Genomic DNA, 19,076 nt, shown 5'->3' with positions numbered 1-19,076 from the left:
CAATAAAGCTGCCTTTCTCTTTTAGCTGCCAACAACTCCAGAAACATGTTTGCTGGAACTCTGACCCCTTACATAGAAAACATTAAACCAACTGCAACTTGATACAATTAACTGGTATTAGACTCAAAGTTTGTGAGGCCAACTGGCTTTTATGGTATATTTCTTGGTACTTACATACTAATGGAAACACTCCAAACTTTTGAAAAATATATTCCAGATAGGCTGACTGTTCACTGATTTTTTAAAGCAACTGCTTTAGCAACTGCTCGTCCTGTCTGCAAAGAATGAAAAACAGACACAGCATTTCTACTGCTGTACACCCAAGAAACTTTTTCTATTTGCCTTCAGCTCTCCCTCAGAATATACTAACAATGGCAATAGTTGAAGTGTTATGGATAAAGCTTTCATTGCACTTCTCAAAATACTAGTACCACAGTTCTAATGTTTCCCAATCCTCCTCTTCATTCCCTGGCTTAATATTAAAAGAGGTACATAAATCTCATTCTGAACCAGAAAGCCTTCAGCTGTAGCCTGGTCTACACGATACACTCTCTCTTTCTGTATGACAGAAAAAGGGGGACGTGGGCCAGAGTAATAACTGTGGATGGATAACTAATAAAAGAAGGATGATGCTTCGAGATTATGAAGCTCCTAAAACTAATTCCTATGCATTCCTTCCACCTGTGTCAGAAAGGGGACTGCTACTGATAGCCACAGAATTAGAGGAGACAGAAGGTTGACTTAGACGCCACTAGCCAAAGGACTAAAGGAACTGTACAATGGGTATTGCTGCTACTTAACCAAAGAGGTCCCATAACAAATGCAACTGATTGGCTTCTGCTGGATATTCAGCGGATGGTTTACAATGATTTGGAAAACTCAACACAGCTGCTAATTAAGAGCTGTTTATACCATACTGGCACTGGTAAACAGTCTGGCTAGCAATCTCAACAGTAAAAGCAAAGTGAACTTTCCAAGGTGGAAATGGCAAGTTTATTCTGCTTCTGCTCTTGAAATATCTCACAAAACAGTGTCCAGAGCTGTCACTCCAGCATTACCTGAGAGCATGCATCATATGTTCTGCTCTGCAATTACAAATCTATAAACAATTAAGACAGTTACTGTGACCAGATGTGTGCATTTGTATTGACATTGTTTCCTGTGCTTTCAGCTTTTTCAGGCCAAGTCCATATAGTTGAAAAGTGTTGATTCATTTTCTGCACTGCTATAAACATCAAAAGTTACACTTGATGTTGGTTTAATTTGAAATAAATTGAAAGGAAGCCAAGAAAATTAGTAAAACAATAATCTGAACATACTGTGGGAAACAATACCAAATACTTTGACAAGTAAGAAAAAGTCTTACCTCATTGATACACACAGCACCAAAGAGATAAATGAGAAAGACTACTGCTCCGGGATCATTATCTTAGGTACACTATTGCCACGGCATACGATTGTGAAGCTGCTAACAATGCCAGATCTACGGGCCTATTTCTATCAGGAATTCATCTGTCCATCCATCTTATTTTCTCAGTTAGTAAACTCTCCACCATTCTAATGAAGTGTAAAAACTCCTCTCGCTACAGGCAGATCTTCAGCATGGCATATCAGAATGAGAAATATCACTAGAAAAACTCACTAGGCTAGAAAGTGAGCGCTGATGAACGCTTCAGAGCCTTTTAAAACCTGTGCTGCTTTGGCCTCAGCAAGGGTTTTCTCATTTAGCTGTTAATTATCTCACTCTCTTCCTTCAGCAAGGTTCCCAGGAATCACACATAGCTCCCTTTTCCTTAACTTTGTACATATATTCTATTTTGTAATAGTAAGGCAGCCAAGACACTATGCAGTTACTGTTCCTATAGGAATGCAGAGATCTCTTCAGCCTTAGCTTATCACTCAAGCTCTACTTGGGCATCCAGCAACCGACAGTTTGCAAGGAGGGCTTTTATTTTTTAGTAATTATTATGCTGAATCACAGGGAATTATTTTACATGCAACTTTACAGTAAAAGATTTCTTACTACTCTGGACTGTGCTCTCTGATACTAGACGACAGCCTGACAGACAATGGAGTTACTCTGGAATTGAAGGTGGTGTAATTGAGAAAAGATTGTGTATTTAGGAAATTCTTTTCCCTGGGTTTTCTGAAGTACCCCACAAATCATCACAAAGGGTTAATTTTACACCAAGTTCTCTAGGACTCAAAGAGGACATAATCTTTCTATGTGTGTTTTCTAGTAAGCATGTGTTTTGTAACAGAAATGCAATTACTGAGAACAGGATATCTCTTCTGGTGTGGCTGTCTGTATTGCCATGTCATGCATCAAGTGGCAGGCTGTTTTCTTAGCTTTTAAAAAAATTTACAGGGATGATTAGACAAATGTTTCCATAACAAACATTAATAGAATTTCCTACAGATGTTGTAGCACTGACATAACAGACAGAAAATCCAGGTCTGCTACGTTTCCAAATGACATAGGAAAGTTTCGATGGTAAAAGCCCTAACTGGGGAATGGGGGGTTGGGATGGGAGTGGGTTTTAATTTTTTTTTTTTGTATCATTATACCTTTTCATTGCTGAAAAATTCCTCCCACTAGGCTGAGATGATGCCAAATTTTAAAAAAATTGACTGAATTACACAGGAAAACTGATACAACCCTTTATAATCATCAGAGGAGTGCGGCTATAAGCATAAGGCAATGTAGCAGTGCTGTGAAAGGCTCACTCTGCAGTTCTGCCATTGCTTAGTGCAGTCAGACTGCAGTGTTATGTGCTACTTGTTAACACAAGTGGATTTGGAATTACTCTGACAACAGTTCTTTTTAAAGTGCAGTTCAACTTGCATACAACTTTGAAAAAATCCTGTTTTAACCCTTATACCCATACTACTATAAAACCTGACTCGTACACAATGACAAGGACAGTCCAACTGGACAATGTCAAGAAGTGCCATAGTGGTGTTTTGCTGCCTTCACCCAAAGATCTCAAAATGCTCAGAAACGTTGAAGATTTAAGCTTCTCCATCTCAATACAGGAGATATTTTACCATTTTCTACTGCTCTTGCTTCTCTAGAGAATTACTGAACAGCAGCACGTCTGCAGCAGATCCAAGTACAAAGGTCATATACTCTCCATTTTAGTTCTGGTCTGTGTACGTCTACCCAGCAGTCTATTCTCCTTAGGTCACGGATACAGTCTGTGAGACAGAATGTTGGAAAGACAATACCAAAACCTCATTCACCATCACCTCAAACTAGAAGTTCAGAAGTACTTATGATTTATGAGAGAATGACTACATATGTGGCAGATAACTTCCATCACAGAAACACGCAGAGACAACTGACTTTTTGCCCATTTAATTTACCACATAAATCATCACATGAGCCTTTGTGACCACGATCAAAACTCAAAATAAACATGACCAGAGCAGGACCTTCACTTACGCTTTTGGCCAACGATGTGACTATTTATAGCATTCATAACAAAACATGTACCTTACCATGGCAACCAGAGCAGCCGTGTGCTACCACCGAGACAAAAAGCATCGCCTTATAGAAAAGCACTAACCACTGTCAAATCATGCTTCCAGAACGATTTGTTTCCCAGTTTCCAAGCACATATTCCTCATCATTGATCATTATGTAACATTACTTATTGCTTTTCTCTGTGACATATTTGTCTTTTATTTTTATTTTCTTCATAGAAGCACAAAAGGATGGGATGGTGGTTTCCATTTGGTAAGCCAGAGTATTCCAATCTTTTATATAATTTTCAAATACCAATTAACAAGGTTATCTGTCAGTTTCCTCATCAGGGATTTGCCTTGTGAGCTGGTGAGACAGAAGCTGTTCTAGGGCAGAGTACAGCCTTGCAGCAAAATCAACACAATCAGAAATGTCCAGACTTTGCTCCAGTTTCTATGGTCCTACTGTTGACTGCAACCAAAAGGGGAGGAATAAAATGGGACAAGCCTGCCACTATGTGTCTTGGCAGATCCAGCATCTAAATACTTTGCAAAGTCCTCTTCAATGATAAAACTGAGACAGAGAACATGTCTGTTGTCCACTGGTAACTCCCTTTTGTTTGTCCTGCTCCACTTGTACCTTTGTTTCCCTATTGCTTCTTAGCTTTGTGGTGCCTGGCTGTATATTCAAATGGGATGCTAAAACTTCTCTGTACATTTAATCTGATTAACATAGTTTAGACTACTGTAGAACAGTAGCACGCTAATGCTGTCTTTTACAGCCAATAAGAAATTTAAGGATGAACAGTCTCGGTTTCAATTGAAAGATTCTGTTTCATGAATGGGTGCCTAATAAAACAACAAACCCCAGCTACACTGCTTTTAGCTAGTACCATTCAATCACTACCACCTATGCACTCCTGATTTTTATTTTCTATTACTCCACTGAGATCACTGGGATTTAATTTAAAAAAATCACTTTGAGTCTGACCACTTCTACAAGCACCAAAACAGATTAAGATACTGCATCTCCCACAGGTATTAATGTCTGGAGAACTATTCATGCTCATCTCTAAGCAAGGGAGGACTCCAGCATTTAGGTACCACCAAAACAGAACATCCTAACTTATTTATGTCTGTAAAAAGCAAAATTACCAAACAGATTTAATATACTGGTTCCTGAGCCTTAAGCAATAATTATATTATCTATGATTCTATGATTCAACAGCATTGCACAAAACCTTATTCTGCAAGTTGCATCTGCAATGCACCAGTACTACTTCTTAGCTAAAGGTTTCACTCCAACTCTTCAGAAATCTCTTCCAATCCTGTGTACCTTAAAGGGATAAAGAAGTAATTATTACGTCTATGCTTCTGTTAGCTTCCGGATTACTGGCATATTGTGGCTGGGTACATAGATGCTGTCAGTTACTTCAAAAACTGTGGGCTATATCATGGTCTAATACATCATCCTGCTGGAATCTAAAAGTCTCAAATCAACAACCACTTTGTCATATATGGAAATCTGTCTTCTAGATACTATGGCAGGACTCTCAGTGTTCAATAAATTCTGTAGAACTAAAGAAAACTGAGAAAGAGTTAAGCCCTCCTTTACAGATTTAATACCATCATGAAGCTCATTGATAAAACAATATTTTATTCTGAGATGGCAGTGTCAGGCCCAGAGACTACAGGGAAGATGCATGGATATTCAGAGATAAAAAATAGCTTCATAGAAAAGATGCTGTCATTTCTTGGCTTGTATGCGCTTCCTTCTGGCTCTGGGATTCTAATGAAAGGAGCTGGGGTTCTTCTGGTCCTAAGGGGTTTTTTTGGTCAAAAAATGAGGATTGCTTCTGAGACCATATGTTACCAACGTGCAGAAAACCTCTGATGCAGTATCAAGGGAATGCCTCTCAAGAGACATTTAAATTAAGATTATTAAATTATCCTTAAAGAAGTGTCCAAGTAGCAGATAAATTGCTCAATGGCATCACATTCTCAGTAGTCTATGGTTGCCAAGTGGAGGAAAGAGGCAAAAGTTTTATTGAAATACTGTGGAAATCACTGAATGAAAGATTTTGCCAGAGGAAAAAAATGACCTATTGTCTTGTAAGCCATTTCTGTACAGATATGGATTTTCATTGGCTTAATTTCCTGTGTTAACTGTCATCTGACTCCTATCTTGATCAAGATTTTCAAAGTTATTAATTTGCCCTTCTTTCATGAAAAATATTAGTCAACCGTATCCCCTCTGACCTGATGGCTTGAAGTGCCATCTAGAATTGCCACTGTGTCTCACCCGTATGGCTTGGAAAGAGAGGTACCTGCACACTCCTAAACTCCTACTTTCCCAACTCACTCATTTGAGATTTCCAGTCATTGACTGAAGAGCTACAGATGGAATCATCCCCCAGTCGGCACCCACACTGGGCCATTGTAAATCCATTTATAGGCCAACAGACTACTTTTGAAACTAGGTGATTGCTGATCAAATGAGGTCTTTTATATTTAGTGATTTTCAGACTCCTGGCCACAATTTATCAGGCAAGCCAAACAGTGTCATCTGTTCCTAATGTCCCTGCTGGGACCTACAATCAGGGAGAGACTAGCTACAGAATATATTTCTATTATGGAAGAAAAATAACTGTATTTCATTAAACTACTAAGAAAGCCTTAAATCACAATCTTGTAAAAAACCTGAACAATGTTACATGCTGGCCTTTTCAAAGGCTGAAGAATCAAGTGGAATCCAAGCAACTGGAATTCTAAACATATTAGAATTGGTCAACCTGATAGGTAGGGGGTAAAAAGTATACATCTGTAATGAAATAAGGACATTCCTCCATGGAAGTTTGGTTTGAGAGAGTAAAAATCAACATCTGGAAGAAGCCAGGAAAACATTAAAAACAGCTTTCTGGGTTCACCTTCATTACAAGATGTGTACATAAGAAAACAAAGAGAACTGCTTCTTTCTTATTACCTTCACTTTTCTTCTCCACTCCTGAGGCCCATAGTCATGGGCAAGATAAATAATAAAATAATTTAAAAGTTAATAATAATAATAAAAGAATAAAAATACAGAAAGAATTCAAATTCAAGGTTGTCATCATTACAATTTCCTGATAGAATCCCTTTCTTCTTCTGTTGCAATTCTATACAATTACCAGTAAAAATTACAGAGTACAAAGAAACACTATCCTAGATGTGACTGATTTCCCTAATACTTTAAAATAGCAGACAGAACAACCAAATTGCAATGCCATAAAGTACACACATACAGCTAGTTACCGATTTACTTTAAGACTAAACATAGATTATTGCATCTCCCACAGAGTATTTCTATTAATGAACTGGTACTAGCTTTGCTGGAATTGAAAAAATATCCAGTATCTGGCATGGATTAGCTCGGGTAACTTCCAGTACTGTGCCATAATTCCTTGCCTTTCTGTTTGCTTAACAGAACAATCTTTGGCTAACAGCACAAAATAGTGCCAATTTCAACTCTACTGAAAAGAACAAAAAAGATAAAGAAAAAAAAATTTTAAAGTTCTAGGAATAGAAGTGGAAAATGGCAGAAATAAACCCCCAAAGCACCCTTATAGGTATGTGTTTCAGTTTTACCATTTTTATATTTTTATCCATCAAAAAATTATTAACCTTCCCTGGCTCATTTTTTCATCTGAGGTTGAAAAAGCATATCTGAGTTGAAGCACATGGATGCTGCATAGATTTAAGATAGGTAGGTCAGATCCTCAGCAGATGTAAATTGCTGTAGTTACACTGAATATTGTATATTACTAACTTATTACATGTAAGTAAGGGGCAAATCCTTGCTCCAAATAGAAAAGATTTCATACAATGTCATTAACTTAAGTAAAATTCTATCAGTTTAATCAATCAAGGAAGCATGTGCATTCTGAAACCATAATTCCTTATGCCTACTTCAATATTTGATCAATATAGAACATACAATTAAAAAAAAATTATCACAATAAGTATCTGTTCCAAGTGCACACTGAAATCACCAATTCTCTTCAAAATCTTTCAAAAGTCATCTGTGAGGAGTGTTTGTGGGATAGAATGGGAACAGAGATATATTCAAGTATGGTGAAGAGCACTCTTCACATTAAGAGTACAATTCATGTTGGTAAAACCAGTAAAAGTTAGAAACAGTAACACAGTCAAACACTGTAATATTGTAGCATTTAGAGACTCAAATTAAGAATGAAAATCCCTTTTTTAGTAGCATAGTTATATATAGAAATACAGAGTTCCAAGTGGGGAACTAAGTAAGACAACATGAACAAAAAGCAAAAACAATGACATGAAAGGTCGTTTAAGTTGTCTCTAAAAAATATGCTAGCTCCTTGAGGACTGCATATTTAAGATTTTGCCTATGTCTATACAACTATAATTACTGACATGAGAAAGAGATTACTTAGAAAGCAGATGTTTTACATTCCCTATTTAAAAAAATATATCTGGGAGGAATTTAACAGATTTCATTGACATTAGGATTTGGCCCAGTACATTTTAATAAACTAAAAACCTGCAGTACAGTACACACAGCCCCCACTGTCTGGAGAATTTATATCAAATATACTAGACAATGTAATAAACTTTCTTTTAAAGGTATAAAAATGCAGGTAATACGACCTACGATTTCTGGATCACCACAGCCCATGAGTATTTAACAAGAGTAGAATAATTGATACTCTCACCAGTTGTGGTCAGTTATTTTGCCACCACTGCTGTGTGTACATGAAAGGAGGCTTTTGGCTTCAACTGCACGTTCTGTAATCCTATAAAATCACTACAAAATATGAAGACCATTCATTTTTTAAAGATCACAGATTATGTGTTGCATAATGTCCCCAGCCCCAACTTTGTGTTTGATTATAATAAACTAAACAAAGGAGGAGGAATAAAAACAATACTTAGTTGTACAGAAAAAAATGTATACTGATGCTGAGACACATGGTCTGCTTGCATTACGAAGCTCTAAAGGACATTTTAAAATGTGATGTAGCTGTGTCTCCTATGCATCTTCACTAGCAATATTGTTTGAGTTCTTTCTCCTGTTTCATACTGAGCGATAATGACCCATTCTGCACATCTACCACACTAAGGAGAGTCTTGCAACTTGTAAGTATTGTCAGTCTCAAGAAAGATGGTAGTCAGCAGGAGATTCAGAAACTTAAATTTATAAAATTGTTTTGATACAGACTAACAGCTAGCAATTGCTTCTCACCAGGGACTCTCTTGGGGCGTTACCGTAAGCAAAGTGCCTAAGCTTTACATGAAAACTAAATCCAAATCTTGTCGCTAAAATTGTCTGTGTTAGTAATTTTCAAAAAAGGGTTTTTACAGAGCACCAATAGTAAATTAGTACAGGAAAGACCAAGCCACTAAATAGTCTCATCTTGCAGAACTTAACATTACTCACCCTACACCCTCAGACTAAGAGTTCAAACTTCACACATAGCAGTATGCAGATTCCATGAAGAGGAAACCCACACAGAAATACTATGAAATATCAAACCATCTCATTTATTGTTACATTTTGAGATCTTGGCCTTTACGCACAGTCCCCCAGTCCTAACACACAATCCAACAAATGTCACTGGGGAAAGAATTATGAGGAATTTCTGTTTTCTTTTTACCGAGCTGGTGTCTGCACAGTAGCAGGGAAAGGGAGACTGATCTAGCTGGCTTAAATAACATATTGGAAAATCAGACTTCTACATTGAAAGCCTGAGAAAAGGAGAATCCTGCTTTTCCAAGAGAGTTTTTGTAGTTCTTGTCGTCCCAAGAGAAACAATGCTACAGCATGTAGTTGTTCAAAGTCAGCTACCCTGGAAAAAGTCTGCTGTTAAAACTTAGGTGAACTGAAAGCACAAGAGCGCTTCTACATAGCAAAAGCTTCAATAGGAAACGTAGCTCATTGTTCTGGAGTCTAAAAAGAATTCACAAATGGCTGGTTAACAAGGTCCACTGGTACAAAGACTTCATCCTCCAGGCTTTCTGCTCATTAAAAAGCATATTTCAGAGGGAAAATTGAGAGAGAGAATCTGGAAAGTCCAAAGAAGGATGAAACCTTTTTGATTACAGGATTTGATGTATCTTTTGGTCAATACATAGCAATTGATAATGTATTTGGTAAAGGACACAATACAGCTTAGTTCTGGCTAATAAAAAAGAGAAGTTGGCAGCTATGTATTTACCTGGGGACAAAGCAGCAAGATACCTATGATACTAAGGAGCTCATTCATTTACAATACTTGCAGATAAATCACTTTTTTCATTGTGAGGGCTTTTTCTTACATTTGAAAAAAGGCATGCAATAATGCTCAGAATCAATGAAGACTTCGCGAAAATGAGGTGCAAAATAACAGAACTGTCATTCAGTTGCATTGCAGAGGACTACCAAAGTCAGGATTTCTGGGTTCTACTGCCAAGGGCTACGATCCCTTGTATTTAACCAAATTTCTGTTTCTCCAACTACAAAACCTAACCTTACAAGGAGATTAAAGGGTTAGCAACTTCAGAGAGTTATCATGGGGTTATCAAGAACTTACTGGTTATCATCTCAGCCAATTCACCATAAGCTCCCACGTATGCACTAAGCAGGTGGTAAAATGCTACATAATTCAACTGACCTCATTTATCCTCCATTCAGTTCATTACCCAACAGAGGCACTACGATAACCAAGTCGTGTATAATGCTGCTGCATCAAACCTGGGACTTCACAACGAACTACTGGCTCTTGGTGTGAAGTTTTGGCCATAACTTCAAGGAATAGAAGGTCTGAGATTCTTGAATGAAGACTGAGGGAAAGTGCCAAACACTGCTGTTATTGGTAAATGCTAATGCTACTTAAACGAAATGATTGCATTGTAAGAAAACGTGAAGGAAATAAAGTTCATCACCAAAGAAGGAACAAACATGATGACAGTGAAATCAGATGTATTCTGAAGGTTAAAAAGTCAAGATATTACAAGTTATGGAACATCAAAGGCATGCCTTGCAATGCCACCTCCACATTTCCAAATTTTATTTCTACCCTAAGAGGCTCTTGTGAGAGAACTTTGAGTTAGATTAAGGTGCTTTCTCTCTTTTTACTTTGAATTCTTCTATTTGCTTCAACAATGGACATTTAAGATAAGGCCTAGTTATGGATTTGGATTCAGTGATGTGAATTAACCCTAGCCCTCCCCTTTACAGATATCGTCAACCTCTGGTCCACACACAAAGGCACTGGACTTCAATTAGTAGACTTTTAGAGGATTCCTACCTAATTTTTCAAGTGAAAATTTCTTCATACAGTGAATACATGGACATTGATGTATATGAGCAGGGAAGTTCATCAGCATAATTTTCCTAATGAAAATGTCCTCTGTTGCTTACAATTATTAAATAAATTTGCACAAAAATCAGTAAGACTTAAATTTGATACATAATTATTTTGAGAACTGGGTGTTTGAAACTGATAGACTCTCTGTCAGTTTGAGGAGAGTTACTTGGCTGTCCTCATGCAACAGAGGTACTTTGTGAACATGAATTGCATGAAACAGTCACAACATATTATTAGAGATGTGATTACAATTGTCACAAAGATTAATTTACTATATTTTTTGATCAAAATACTTTAAAACAAATAGAGCCTTCAACATAAAAAACCAGAACTGATACAAATTTTTCATCTGTATCTCAAACCTACACAGAAAATATCTTTTTTTTTTTTTCCTTCTAAAATGTTATTAGTAAGAAGATGACCACGACATGGATCAATAAGTCAATTATTTTCTTGGCTATTAGAAGACTATAATTTTCAAAACTGAAGCCCCAAAATTTCATTCCTGCATGAAAAAGCCTTACAAGGGGGACTGGCATGCAAAGACTGAATCCAACTTCCACTGCATTCAGTGGGAAAAATTCCACTCACTTCAGTGTACCTTGGATAAGAGCTCTGCCTGTGGGGTTTGAGCCTTTTTACTTGCTGGTGACTTTGAAAGAATCTTTGCTCTTTGTTTTGGTTTTGTCTGGAAAAAATCAAGAGTTTGAAGGCAAGTAGGAGAGTATGGCCCAAGAATGGGGGCATGGTCACTTCATGGACCATAAGCACATACTGGCCTGAAAAAGATAACAGAAAGTTGGGAATTAAATATTTCAAATGGGGAAAAAATAAAACCTACCCCAAACAAAATGATTTCAGTACACAAACAGGGAGGCAACAGGACAGAAATTTACAACCATAACAAATATTCAAACAAAGTATGAAAAAAATTATACCATTCTAACACCAAATGCTGTTATATCTGCTAAATCACAGACTCTGACTCCTGTAATCACTGAGTAGACAGCATGACAATTTGTGCTACCAGTTAGGACTATCACTTCTTAGCCTATAAAATAATCTCCCAAGACAATATACAGTTAAAAAGATGCCTCAATGGTAATTTAAACAGTGATTTACGACAATATAGGATTTTAGCATTAGCTGGTGTAGCTGTAGGATACTTTCTATCAAAAAGGCTCAGGTAACAAACATTAGGCCAAGTCCTATAAGCCTGTATAAATGTACTCTCCTTTATGCATATGAACAGCATTTAACAGCTCCTATGGGACTATTTGTATATGTAAAATTGGATGAGTACCAATACATATAAAACTCACATGAAAAGCTGCCATGACTGTACAAGCTAACATAAACAGGCCACCAATCCACTAAAAGATTTGTAATAATGAGAAAAGTAGTGAACAGAGAAAGTTCAACTGAGGACTTATGAAAATGGCCCTAGAATCTGTAGTGTCCATGCATACCAGATGTACGAGTTCAAATCTTCTAGAACATAATGACAGCCTTCAAAACACTGACAAACCAACAAGACAACAATCATTGTTCTGCCTTAGCAGATGGAAGGCAAAAATCAAATAATAGAAATGCATAGTGGTTGAGTAAAGAACCATGGAAAGTCTGAAAATCCAAGTAGATTACACAATGGAAATAATTTTAAAGGAATACTGCTTCCCCGACCCCACCCCTGAATGCAATTGAAAAACGAGAAATAGTGCAACATACCTGAAGGAAGTATTTTTAAGATACTACATATGTTGCATTGACACCAGAAAAAAAATAAAAAAACCTAACTTACACATTGATCAATCTCTGACTTTGAAATCTCTTCACATGCAAATCTTTAATGAGACTTCAGGCTGCAGCTTTTAGTTCTAGCTCTGAGTTATGAACAGAAGAGACATTTCTTTAGGAATTTTTAGGATGGCAAGTGAACCAATCTAACATCTCCTAAAATCCTAAAACTCAAGATCTCCTGCCTGTATTACATGTTTCTTTGGTTTATTCTGTGCATTTAATCAAAATATAGGGCACTTACTATGCACCTTATGGAAAATATCTGCTAGCTTCTCTATTTCTGGTATATTAAATTAACCAGATGATAGTACTTTTAAATATCTGTCTGCCATGTACAGTACAGATCTTGAACTACCACATATTCAGTATATTCCAGAGAGATAAACAGGAATGTAGATTGTTTTTTTTCCAGTATTTTTTAAAGATAACATAGTAATTTAATTTTTTAGTGTGAATTGTTTCTAATTATAGGCTGGTTGGGTTTTTTTTGTTTGCTTGAGTGTTTGTTCGTTTGTTCGTGGGTTTTTAAGAGTGTGAAAAGCTCCTGGTAATGCATAAGCAGACAGACAAAAAGGAGTTAGGATCCCTCAGATTAAACAGAAACTTTTTAAACCCTTAAAGGAGTAAAACTGAATGGAACTCATGAATGAATTACTACAGCTCTTTGAGTAATTAATTCCAGTCACTATTAACAATACAACTTTCCCTTCAAAGAATTAGTTTCACCTTATAAAGTCAAAGCTTGTAACCTCCTTAATCTTTAATAGAGCCTGCAACAATTACTATAAGGCATAGAGGATCCACAAATTGGAAGCCCTGTGCTATTATCTCTTTTTCCAACAGACTCTTTTGACGATCATAAATAACAGTAAAATTACCATAAAATTAATAGAACTACAGTTAAAGAAAATCATTATGTAAAGGTTTATGAATTTTGCAGCCATTAATAGACATAAGTTAATGAGCCAGAGGCTTTCCAGAATATGATATCAGATATTTTTCCACCAATGAAACTTTCAGAGTTCCAAATCCTTCAGAGGTCACCAACTTCAAAAATAGAATAGAAAGTTACTGTTTAATACTAATGTGAGTAAAAATGAAACTGAAGTATTATAGCAAGTATCCTGCATGGCAATTTGAACAGTCTAATAAAACAAGATAAGGAAATCTACCTTGTCAAGAATGTGGAATGAAGACAGACAAAACCAGAATATTCAAGATGAAGAAGATGCATTTTGAACACTCACTGCATATTTTAATTTCACATGTACATAGATTCATAGCTTTAAGCTAGAAGGGAAAGTTAGGATCAGGGCTTACAGACACCAAGTGATGGAGAAATTTATCATGTCCCTTGGAAATATGTTCCAAAAAAGGTTATTGAAAGAATGTGAATTTTGACAACAGCAAATAAAGCTGATCTTCCATTCCATTACTCTTATGCTGCATGCATGGGATGCTTCAAGCTCACAGTAACAACACATCAATGAAGCATAACTCCTACAGTAACAATGGTCTTTGGTTTCATCAGTCATGTTTTTAAAGAAACGGCGAATATCCAGGTTTTTAAAATTACTAATAAAACTTGCTACAGCACAAGAACCAAGTACACATCATCCATCTTAAGGATAAAAGGGGTTTTCTTTAATCTTTCCCCTTCAATCAGGAGGATTGTCCCCTTGGACAGTAACTGCCAGTTTTGTGATTTGCTATTTGATGTGAACTGATGATCTGGACCCCTGGATAGCACATTGCATGGCTTCTCCTACTCCTCTGTAGCCTTAAGAACAAGCATTTATTCACAGTTTCTCATGCTATTGCCACACATTTATTTTCAACGTAAAATTAAATGAAAGCTTAATTCCATATGTGACTTTGGGCTTAGTGTCATAAGAGGAGGAGACTGAAGGCTCCCACAATCTTGTTTATAACCACACACAGGATAAATACAGTGGTTTTAGAGAATATCAGAAACAACAGAATCCTGATTAAAAGTAGCACCCAAAATCATCAGACACGTGACAGATTAGAGATTTACTCAAGACTCTAAAGATAAATGTTTTGAAATAAAAAGTTGCAGGAAAATTTGACTGGCTTGCTTTACTAATCCTAGAAGCAATGTAAGGATTGACATAATCTTCATGATCAATACATTCAGTCCTGAAATTATACTATAAACCAGCTTCTACAGTTTTTCAGTTGATGACTATGATAGTACAGACAGGGAAAAAAAGATCTTTACCTTGCAACGGCTTAGAAGTCTTTATGAGGTGCTGATCCTTCTGTAGCTTGTATTCCTAGGATGCCACATGAGATCTAAAGATTAGAATAAATACGTTGTTACTACCAATAACAATGGGTACTTACATGCTTGCTCATACAACAGTTCAAGACACTTCCTCCAGTGAAATGTTTGGTACTTTTCACTTTAACGTGAAATACTTGGCCGCTTTCAAAACAATATAATAACAAGCTTCAGATCCTTTAGCCTGGATTTCAAAAGCATTCTGCATCCTGAAGCCACATTGTCTTATTTGTCAAAATAAGCCAAGTATTACCTATTGATGTAACAATTTTAAAAGGTGTAAACCTACTTGTGAGATTAAAAAAAAATTATACTCCGAAAAATCTAAGTGCCCAACAAGTACATGATTCATAGTCAGAACCACTGTAGCTTACAAAGATGCTTATATTAAAATAGCATACATATTATTCACGTTTTATATTATACACGTTGACATTTTATGTATGAAACTTCTTGCATATAAGAAAGCTAAAAACATAGTGAAAAAAAGCTAGTATTTAAATAGTTATCCTTGTATTTTGTAAAGATAAACACTTTTCACTCCTGATAAGCAATGAAAATGAAGAACATTCTCTGTTTATCATTTATTCACTTCTTTCCTACTTGAAAGCTATTAGGACATAGATAACATAAAGCACAACAACGAGATTTTTAGGAAGGTGTTCAATTATGCGCTTATGTCCCATCAAAAATGGACTGATCTAGTGACACTACATTGCACTCCATGGAATTAAAGGAGGTTGTGTGCTTAACTTTTTATTTTACCAGCATTTCAACATCATTATTGAAAAACTCTTGGCAATTTTTGGTTCTGGAGGAGAAAGCCTCAAAACTGTTCTGTAACACATGATATGGAGATAGTATAGGAATGGCATTAAAAAAAATATCAATTTGAGATCCACTTTTGAATGCAGGAGATGAGTAAGAATCACATACAAGTAAACATAAAATATAAACATAAAAACATATGATCTAGTTACCTTGTTACACTTAGAATTACAATTAAAAAAAGAAAAGCAGATACCACATACTTATAGATCCAAATTTTACATGTACATTCTTTCACAGTAAAACACTAAAAACAAAAGATAAAAATGGCTTCGCTTCAAATGGGGGGGGGGGGGGGGGGGGCGGGGAAAAGCCCCACATGTCCCAGGAGTCAGGTTAAAGATTCAGAAGTCAGGGCTAGGAGGGAAAAGGAAGATAAATAATTTAGCACTAAGCGTAACTAAGGCCTGTCAGTCTGCCAACTTTAAGAGAAATTAAAAGGTTTACAAGGATCCTGAGAGTTTTTACAGAACCCTCTAGGGTTTTGAGAAAATAAATCCAGAACAAGAAAGGAGTTCTGAAGTATTCTGCATAAATAGATTTTAAAGACACTGAATAGAATGTGAGAATAATGGTATGGAAAGATTCCTTTAGTTCAGAATTAGACTGTTAGCTGGTGTTGTGTTTGCCCTCCTGTATCATCACCAACTGCATCATCAGCGGGGCTGTCTTTTTTCAGATGCATTGCCTTGCCAGAAGCCAGGGAAGATGTGCTTAGGGGAGACCAAAACATATCAGTATCATTTTAAATAATACAAATAAGCCTGCGTATGGCATTAAATGCACAGGCACCGCACAACAGACACACAGTTATTCTGTTAAGATGAACCACATGTTCATGCTTAAATACCAATTCTGATTGCCTCTGAGTTGAGAAATATCTGTGTTTTAAGGCATCAACACTCATGGCTTAAGGCAAGTCAATTAAGCAAATAAAAAGTAAGCCTTGGCCACTCACTCTTTTTATGGTGTGGGGGGGAAGAAATGGGAAGCTTCACATCATTTGCTTCTCCTTTAAATTTAATTTTCTGTTTTTACTGTTTTTTTGCAATAAGAATATATAGTGAGGTCCTTTGAATTGCATAAAAACAGGAGTTAAACTGAAAAACCTGCACCTGTGTAAAAAATTTTAATTCCATATCATCATCACTTTCTACTTCAAATGAAGATGTAACCTTGTACTTCATTGCTCAGACAATGTTAACTGTAGGAGAATCACAGAAAGGAACCAAGTTCATTTAAGACATAAAGCAATTTTGAATTGCATTGATTACAGTGATCAGTCTATCACTTTAATGTCATCTCAGCTGGCATTTATTAAAAAGACATACATGTGACAACCCACTGATCCTTAACACTGTAGCTGAGATAAAAAGTCTATTTGCAAAGGAAAATTACTTCTTTAATTAGAAATGGAGTATCATTTTCTCTTTTCTTTGTCAGAACTTCAGCAGCCACAGATCAAATACATCATGGGAGGGGTTGAAGAATCTGCCATCTAGTTTGATTTAAAAGTCTTCCTAGTTAATCATTCAAAGTTGTACAAACGAGCACCGGAGATAGGAAAGAAAACAGGTATATTGCACCTGTATGAAGGCACTCCAACTCACTGGTGCTTAGGAAAGGTCTCAAAAGGGAGCGCTTCTTGGTGGACTCAGCCATAAGACCGACATTCAGGGCACAGGGTCACTGTTGCTTCAAGCCCATCTCTACACATGGAGTAGAGTGGCAAACAAAAATTGTTCCACATACTTATTCTGTAGAAATGACTGAATCTTGCCAGTCACCTAATGTATGTGGAAAAAATAAATCTCAGTCTACCAAAACATATTCCGCAAGCAGATTAAAGTGCAAAGAGTAAACTTGTAATAAGCAAAATGATAAATGTGTCCGATACACTGTGAACAACATGCTGTTCTATAAATTCCAGGAGGATTCCTTGTTGGTGAACAGAATTTTGAAGCCAAGTGATTTAATCTGTTGACCTATAAAATCCTAATTTTAATTCTGTTTTCTCTTTGTACAAATTTGGAAAACTTTACATTTCATACAGTGTGTCTCTTAGTTCTAGGGATAGCCAGTCTGATTCTCCATTAGAGGTGAATCCCTCTATCAAGTCAATTACCTTATTTTTATAAACTGTATTCATGATTCCCTAACAATCTCTCTCAGAAATACAGGGCCATCTCCACACTCCACACATCTACAGATGGCATTCTACCACTCCTTCTACTGCTCTGCCAGTATCATGACCTTTGGGAAACAAAGACCATGGTAAGTTTGCGTGAACAAACTGCTAACCCAGTTTCAGCTCTGGCTGCTAATCTTACTGGCACACCACTGGTTTTATTTTATACTCTACTTGAAAGGCATGTAATTCAACAAAGGGTTTAATTTCTCTAAGTTTTCAGGGTGAAAATTACAAACTAATACAAAGGCAGGCTACACAAGTCAGTGACAGAATCACAGCATCATTTAGATTGGAAGAGACCTTTAGATCATCAAGTCTAACTGCAAAGCTAACACTGCCAAGCCTGTCACTAAACGCTAATTTAGGCTGGATTTTTACTCAGATGGATCCCATACAGTAGTACTGTCATCTATAGAAGAGCAAGAAAGTAGCAAACACTCCACGGAGTAATTTATACAACAGCAAAGGCTTTTATGGAAAGACTGCAAGTCAGACTCATTCTTCTACAGAGGTGTTTTAATACCCCTGTAGACAGAAATCTAATCAAAGTTGTTTATAACAAGATGACGACTCCTACACACTCTTTTGGAAGTAGACTTTTTGTATCACATGGAATTAATTCTGGATAATTAGCATACTCAACTTGCCCCATCAATTAACATCAGAAAAATTCATCACACTGCTGATTTCTTAGCTGAACACAGAGCCTATCTGGTAACAAATATCCAAACTAAATGATTATTTACAACAAAGGTCTTCAGGACCTCGAATTATTTTAGATTCTTCTGTGCAGCATGTAACCTTTGGGATTTACTTAAATTGCTGCCTACAAATAAACTACCAGTAACTCATCATCTAGTCATAAAAATAACTTAATTGGACTAGTATTACATATTTAAGTGCTTCCACAATGTTTGTACAGTATTTGTCTGTAAAGCTTTAGATAATATTGCCTTCATCTGACTAAACTTATCAATTCCCTTAAAACAATAGACAAAAATCTGCATTCCTGTTTTAAGTTTCCCCAAGGTACAAATCAAAACCTTCAGGTGGCAGATCTTTACTTTGCTATAAACGCTCTTTATGGCCATGCAAGTTGCCAAAGATGATGGCTGCTGAAACACTTAAG

The 19,076-nt window shown here is 36.5% G+C and overlaps 1 long non-coding RNA gene across 7 annotated transcripts in view; it reads right to left on the bottom strand.

Moving 5' to 3' along the window:
* LOC106631071 (uncharacterized) overlaps nt 1-19,076 on the bottom strand; it is a 189,547-nt gene that overhangs the window by 123,888 nt on the left and 46,583 nt on the right. For all 7 annotated transcript variants that reach the window (XR_008731631.1, XR_008731630.1, XR_008731632.1 and 4 more), the window contains one exon: nt 14,866-14,939. This is a non-coding gene — a long non-coding RNA (uncharacterized LOC106631071). The remainder of the gene's footprint in view (nt 1-14,865; nt 14,940-19,076) is intronic.

This window comes from Falco cherrug, chromosome 3 (assembly GCF_023634085.1).
Source record: "Falco cherrug isolate bFalChe1 chromosome 3, bFalChe1.pri, whole genome shotgun sequence".
In the NCBI taxonomy this organism is placed as follows: domain Eukaryota; kingdom Metazoa; phylum Chordata; class Aves; order Falconiformes; family Falconidae; genus Falco; species Falco cherrug.
Note: the sequence above shows the minus strand (reverse complement) of the source record. Positions and strands in the feature narration are given on the sequence as shown.